Source organism: Solanum lycopersicum, chromosome 7, assembly GCF_036512215.1.
Source record: "Solanum lycopersicum chromosome 7, SLM_r2.1".
In the NCBI taxonomy this organism is placed as follows: domain Eukaryota; kingdom Viridiplantae; phylum Streptophyta; class Magnoliopsida; order Solanales; family Solanaceae; genus Solanum; species Solanum lycopersicum.
Window position 1 is genome coordinate 11,610,490 of NC_090806.1, and position 8,442 is coordinate 11,618,931.

Here is an 8,442-nt window from a genome sequence, read left to right on the forward strand (position 1 = left end):
GTTCCCCCTTGTGTACCCGTAGTTACATGTTTCATTACCAATTTACATTTAGTGCACGTAACAGTAGTTTTTGCCTCATTTTGTATAAAAAATTTCCATACTAACGATCTTGTAACAAGTACGATGACGACATTTGAAAAAGTGGGTAAAGGGGAGACTTCGGTAACCGGACTAGTCGGGGTAGGGGTATCTTGATCTTCCTCATTTATTTCTACTTCTTCTTCTAATTCTTCCTCAAAATTAGTATAATATCTATTTAAAGACTCATGATCTACTTCATTTTCGAAATTAAATTCAATAGGTCTTGGTGACGTAAAAATTTTTTTATTAACACAAGTATAATTATTAGTGTTAACTAAATATCTAGGTGGCAAATTTTTAGAACAAGAACTATTTACTCCCCCCCTTTTTAATTTTTAATTCCGACATTGGTCTTTTACCACTATTTCTTTCTGAATTCATGTTAAAATTTAAAATTATTAAATATTATGAGAAAAACAAGCAAAATAATATCATAAAAGATAAAACAACTAAATTAATAAACAAATAACAATTAAAGTTGATAGTTGGAACGAATGTACCAAACGTCTACGTAAAAGTAGACGTATAACCAAAGCCGGATTTGATAGATGCCTATTGTAGCTTCCGAAATTCAAACTCCAACTCAATATCACAGTATAATATTAATAATTTATGAGTGATTTAAAATTGAGACTTTGAGAGATTGTATAAGATTGTATAAGTAGTGAATTTGTGATTGAAAATGAAAAAAAGGATATATTTATAGTGTAAATGGGTTAAAAGGGGTGGAGGGTATTAGTTGACCGTTTTGGGCCCCAGCCCAATGACTAGAAAGGTCCAACGGTCATAAAACGACAATCTTAATAAAAAAAAGTTTGAAAAATCGACTAAACAGGTTCTTACCCGATCGGACCGGTTCGGAACCAGTTGTTACCGAACCGGTTCAACCGGATAAAAAACTAAAAACCGGTCCGGTATATCAAAAGACCGGATCCTTATCAATTTAACCGGTACTGAACGGACTGGTACGGGAATTGGACTGGAATCGGACCGAACCGACAAAAACCGGTCCGTTTGCCAGCCTTAGTTGAGACAAAAACAAATCTACCAAATATTGACATATTCCAAATCATTTTAACCCTCCTCTTGATGCAGTAAGTTATTAGTATATTACACTCTTATGTGGCTACATATGACTCTTATCTTGCTACAGATGATTCATCTGTTGCAACATGTGACATAAATGTTGCTACAGATGCTTATATGTGTCCACCTATCACACATCTGTAGCAACATATGACACATATGTTGCAACATATAATCCATCTGTAGCGGCATATGACACATATGTGGCAACATGTGATACAAATATTGTTGCAGATTCCCATGTGTCAACCCATCACACATCTGTAGCAATATATGACACATATGGTGCAAGATAGCACCCAGATGTAGCGACATATGACATATTTGTAGCAATATATGACCAAAATATTCGTACATATTACTCATTTTTATAATTTTAGATTGTGCATCCAAGGATTGTCCCAACAGAAAACTAATGCAAATGTCATATCTAATTACTCTAGGGTTGGTTGAAACCTTATATGTTCCTGTTGTGGATAGTGTTAAAATGGAATTGGCTGGAGCAACAACCATAAAAAATGACAGGGTTGTTGATGAATTAGTTATTTTTGGTGGTGTTGGTGCTGGTGCTAGACAAGACCAAGGAACTACCTCTTGTAGAAGATTTGACTTTCTCTATGAGATGTATAAGAAAAAAAGATGAAAATTCAATCATCTATCTTCAAACACTGAGTCAAGCTGTCAATGAATTTAAAAACAAGAGAGGGGGTCAAGGTCATTCTATCAAAGAACGTTTGACATCCATATACTCCACAGGCAAAGAGGAGGAAAAACATCCTTTTCCAAGGCAATACAAAATCTGAAGAAGAAGATGTTTGGAGAATTGCCAATGGCTACAATAGAGGAAGTGAAAGAGTACAAAAAGGTGAATATATATACACGTGCGACTGTAGCGGAAAGAATCAAAGTGTTGAGTTTGACGAGTTCAAATGATGTTCAAATACAATACGACATGCATGTTTTTACAGTATAAGGTTTCAGGAACATAACAGGCATGAAAGTTAGGTGAGAAGACTGGGTAATCCTTCAATTTATAATGCACTTTTGTTTTATCTTTTCAATCACTACTCTTTTTTACTCTTTAATTTTTTTTATTTTAGTATATTGATGAAATGCTTAACCTCATACATCAGAGGGATGATACATTCTCGGATTACTATTATTTCTAAGATAGAATACTGAATCTCAACTTCCATATCAAATTCAAAAAAGATATAAGGAACTGAGCGATGAAGCAACAACAGTTGGTGGCAGAAGCCTTAAACAGTTCGTAGATGAGTTTAAAGGGGATGAAGATATGATTAACTATGTCAGGGGTATTAGTCCATATCCTGAAGGCATGGATTGGATTGGTGCAAAGAGGATTTTGACAGTCATGAACCTAAATAAGAACCATTTTGTGATCTTGAAATACTATTGCACGAGGCCGCATAAATGTTTATGACTTTCAGCTGATGGGTATGGAACATGGCATGTTTTTGACATACATACAACCTTTATTTGAGTTGCTGCCCGAATTATTGAAGCAAAGTGGAATAATGAAGCGTTTTCAGAAATTTTTCTCAATGAACCATGAGAATTTAAAGGTCGATAGGAACCCATGGTAAAAAATAAATTTGGAGCTGCGTGCGGGTCATAAATGCTTGCATTCATTGAGCATTTGATTATATGGACATAGATTCAACCTCCCAAAACCCTGTCGTGTGACAATCTAATTGATCGAATGCAATGGGTTTGAACTTATGGGATGATATTTGGAGCTTAAAGCCTTGACAATGTGTTTGTAATTAAAGACAATGCTTTATTTTATCACTTATGTTATTTTATTTTATCATATTGAGAGTGAGCACATATAATGTGATGTGGATAGTTCTCATATGTAGAAACTTATGGATCAAATGGTCAAACATTACTACATAAGGGTCATATGTAGTAACATATGAATCATATATAACAACATATGGATCAAATGGTCAAACATTGCCAAATAAGGGTCATCTGTAGTGACATATGTGACACATGTAGCAATATGTCGATCATATGTAGCAGCATATGCCTCAAATGGTCAAACATTGCTACATAAGGGTCATTTGTAGCAACATTTGTGACATATTTAGCAATATATGAACCATATGTAGCAATATATGTCTCAAATGGTCAAACATTGCCTTATAAGAGTCATCTGTAACGACATATGTGACATTGTTGCAAATATGAATCATATGTAGCAACATATGCCTCAAATGGTCAAACATTGCTACATAAGGGTCATCTGTAGCAACGTTTGTGACATATGTAGTAATAAATACCTCAAATGGTCAAACATTGCTACATAAGGGTCATCTATAGAAACATTTGTGACATATGTAGCAACACATTAATCATATGTAGCAGCATATGCCTCAAATTGTCAAACTTTTCGACATAATGGACATCTCTAGTGACATATGGACCAGGAATGCAAAACTACATTTATTTATTTCCATAACTATGATAATTTTAATGGTTGTACACAACTATATAAGGGTTTTCCATTCTCTATAATATTCTTCTCGGTAATTCTTAATTATACAACAAAAAACAACTCTTAATAAAACAAAAAAAAACAATAAACAACACCATGATTAATTTCCATATGCTACAACATTTGGTCTTCTTCTTCTCCTTTATCCCCCACTCGGTACTTCTTTCAATATGACTTTCATAATCAGTTTCCATCCCCTTAATTTTGTTTGCCAATTTGAGAATAACGAACTTGGATCGTATATCAACTTCTTCACGAACCCTCTATCTAAAGAAGTTGCATACATTGTCCTAAAATAGACACCACAAAGAAAGAAATTTAAATAAAAAATAAAATAAATTAAGCAGATCTCACGTCTCCAAGGACTAAGATGCAGAAATGTACATACACGATAGCGTGGACAAGACCAAAATCTTTGACTTGAATTGCCCTTCGACCATGAAGTTTGCATCGAAAGTAAGTCTTCATGTTTGCAATAGATTTTCACACATAACATGGTATCATTTTCATCATTACAAATTAGATTTAGTATTTCATTTGGCATCATATAAAAAGTAACCAAAAAAAAAATTATTCATTAGATCTATATTTCAAAGAACCACATATTTACCCAATTGGTATATTGTAAAATTGATTTCATTGATCCAGAGATACGGAAAAGTCCTGAAATGTGATTTAACCAAAGATCAAATTAATTAGTTGCGTGTTAAAAACAAAGAATATAAAAGACTGACGTATAAAATATTTATAAAATAAAATAACATCATTACATCCTATGCACTCGAGAGTTTTGAGATCCACGCGAAGCGAAAGGTCGTATCTGAAAGAGAGAGAAAAAGTGCCAAGACCGAAGGCGGCAAGGAAGAAGAAATTGAAAACTCTAATTTGTGTGTGTGTGTGAGTGTGTGTGTGTGTATATATATATATATAATTATTGATTGGGACAACTTTTTTTTAATTTTTGCAAATTAGGCTTGCCTAGGATTGGGCCAGTTTTGAGTCAATTCCTTTAATGGTCACCCAAGTTAATAGAATTGCCTTGAAATATTATTTATGTTTCATTTAGGACCAAAATATCACTCAACTATCACTATTTTCCTTCAAATATACTTGACACCTTAAATCATCACTCTCTCCTAGTTGGCATGGCATGTCATTAATTTAATAATAAACTAATTTAATTCATTGATCCTATTTAACTAAAATAATGATTACATTATTTTTACTTTGTTTTTAATCTCTTAAGAATAAATTTTCATACTTAAACTCTTTTATCAAAATTAAACCTTTTCTTTTTTATGTTATAAAGAATACGTTTTTAAAATGTACTATAATTTTATTAATTTTGAATACTTATAAACGCATACATTCAAAAAATATTTATATATAAATCGCTCCTTAACACTAATTTTCATCAATTAATCATAAGTTGTATAATAAATCAATAATATCGAAGGTCAATTACTTATTACAATAATATTAATTGTATATTTTGCAATTCATGCTTTCAATATTATTTATTTTTGTAAAAAAAACCCCAGAAGAAAGTGAATAATATTATAATTTTTATCCATTAGAAATACTAAATACCTCAAAAGTCTCCTTAAATTCTAGTTGATATGCCCTGTCATTAAATAATTATTTAAAAAAAATAATAGACCTATTTAAATCATCAAACTTATGTCTCTACAAAATAAATATATAAATTACATGAGAATTTTTTAAAATTATAAGAAAAGTAATTTAAAAAGTCTAGTAACTTTATATATTGTCACTAAACAAAATTCAATGAAAAAATCTATGTGTGCAATTATTACCTAATAATTTTAAAATTCCTAATTAAATTATTTGAAAACATTCAACAATTTTTTTAATAAAAATATTTAGATAAATTTTTAAGGTTGACAAAAAAATTAGTAAGAAAAAAAATTATTGAACTTTTTTTAATTTTATTTTTATTTTTATTCTTTTATTTTATATTATATTATATTATATTATAACTTTTCATACAATTAAACATCAATAAATAAACTAATAATAAATTGAATTTACTAATTTAATTCAATACTATACATATTATATGAGATTAGTAAACTGATAAATAGAGATCAAAATTTTATTTTCTATAAATATTATTACCTACGATTTTCTTTTTAAAAAATGATACTATTAGTATATATGGATTTCAGAGCACCCAAATAATTACATTTTAATAATTAATCAATATTTAATATTATTGATTTGTAATACAATTTATGATTAGTTGAAGTAAATTACCGTTTATGAGTGATTTGTATGTCAATATATTTTGAATGTATGTGTTTATTAGTATTTAAAATTGATGAGATTATAGTACATCTTAAAAACGCATTCCGTATAACATAAAAAAATAAAAAGTTTAATTATGATAAAAGATTTTAAGTATGAAAATTTATTGTTAATAAATTAATTAAAAAATTAATAACAATATGATCATTATTTTAGTTAAATGAGTTTAATGAATGAAATTAGTCTATTATTAAAAAAAGACTTTAATGACATGTCATGCCAACTAGGAGAGAGTGATGCTTTTGAATTGTCAAGTATATTTGGAGGAAAATAATGATAGTTGGTGACATTTTGGTCCTAAATGAAACATAAATGATATTTTAAGGCAATTTCCTTAACTTGGGTGACCATTTGGGGAATTGACTCGGCCAGTTTTATAAAGTACTTTTGTTTCATAAGCTGTTGCCACATATGTCAGGTTTGTTGCAACTTTGTCAACATAACCTGTATATGTTGGCACTGATGAAACATCAAGGAGGGACTAATCGACGAATATGAACTATTCAGGAATGAAAAAATGTCAAGTTGAACCAAATTTTATTACTTTAGGCTATAATTAAGCAATAAAAATATGGTGTAACACTTGGAACAACGATTTAAAAAGTCATTATACAACTATCATATAAATTTACTTGGTCATTGTATGATTAACTAGTGGGATGATAGTTTTTCTAAATATAATTGATAGAATAGAATGAAGGTAGTTGAATTTGACTATAATTTATTACTTAGACATGTTGTAGGACTATATATTAGTGTTACACATCGAATTAGGTTACAATTTAATTGAAATAACCCCCAAAAGACCCATTTTATGATATTCATATGGTGACACATAGTCAGGTCTGTTGCAATTTTGTCAACATAACCTGCATATGTTGGCACAGAGGAAACATATAGAAGAGACTAATCGACGAATTGAGCGATTTAGGAATGAAAAATTGTCAAGTTTGTAACACTCCAAAAGTTTGTGACTTGGTCTAGATCCTCACATTCTGAACTAAGACTCAAAACACAGTTTCTAAGCCTGAAATTATGTATTTGAACGAATTAGGATGTGTTAAAATCAAAACATCAAGAAACGTCCATAATGTTTCATGGGGTTTTAAGAGTCGAAATTTAATAAAAATTGGTAGAAAGATGTTAAACAAGTATTAGAGTGTGTTTAGGTTCTAAACGTCCGGGTACGACTCCCTAAGGACCACCCTAGGGATCCTTGGAGAGGACCCTTCCATTTGACCCAATACTGTCAAGTTGACATTAGCCAAACAACGAGCCAATCAACGAGCCGTCGATGGTGGTTGTTGGCAAACACTCACAATTCTCCAAAACATCCCCAAAAACTAAGTCTCAATCGCAATCGAGGCTTGCACAGTTAGATGTCGTCGATGGACCTACGGACCGTAGGCCAAGTTCTCCTAGGTTAGGGTCTGTTTCACTGTCTTGTTTTCAAGTTAAATGAATTAATTAGTTAGTTGGTCAGTTAAGTAAATAGGAGTTAGGGGAAGGTTAATAACGTTAGTTAAGTGGGTATACAAGACATAACCCTTATTAAACTAACCCAACACCCCACAATTTCCAAACTCACATCTCTTAAACTTCTCTCTCCACAAACTTCTGTCACAACCGGCATCGTCGTCCTTTTAGAGGACTCAGACAAGCCCTTAGCGTTCGTCATAACATGTCATCAGTAAAAAATACATAAATATTAAAAACTTTTACATATACTAAGTGAGGTATACTTAGACGTCGCACATAGAAGCTTACTTAGGCTTTTCTTTTAGCAACATGATAACATACATATGAAATTCTAAAAGTTTTCTCTCAAAAAAATCATCTAAAGAGTACGAGTCTTGGACTTAGCCAATACAAAGTCAATATGCCATGTAGGCCTTACTACAATAGATTCGAAATGATAATAGGAAATAAAGAGTATCTCTTAAAACTACAAAAGTCTTCCTAAGCTAGAATAATGAAAATATAGCATCCCCGAACATGAGGACCTACCAACACTTGGAGAAAGAGTTCCAAGCTTCTTCTATCGACCTTCTTAATCTTCAATGGCTGGAATCTACATTTGTAGTTAATAAAGTAAGGGGTTAGTACGCCACATGTACTAAATATGGGTATATGCACATAAACATTTAAGGACATGAATGAAAGGACCATTTCTTTAGAAAGCATGCTAAGTCATTTCAAAACCTTTAATGCACATACAGAGAGCATATACAAGATAAGGATCACAACAACATAAATCATAGTCATAATCAAAGACATATCATCATAAATTCATATTAACATTTCTTGTTCATTAGATCATATAACATAACATACAAGACACTTACCAATGATCCCATCCCAAGTCTACAAGTGCAATGATCACGTGAAGCCCCATAAACCCACATAATCAAGTAAGCAAGACA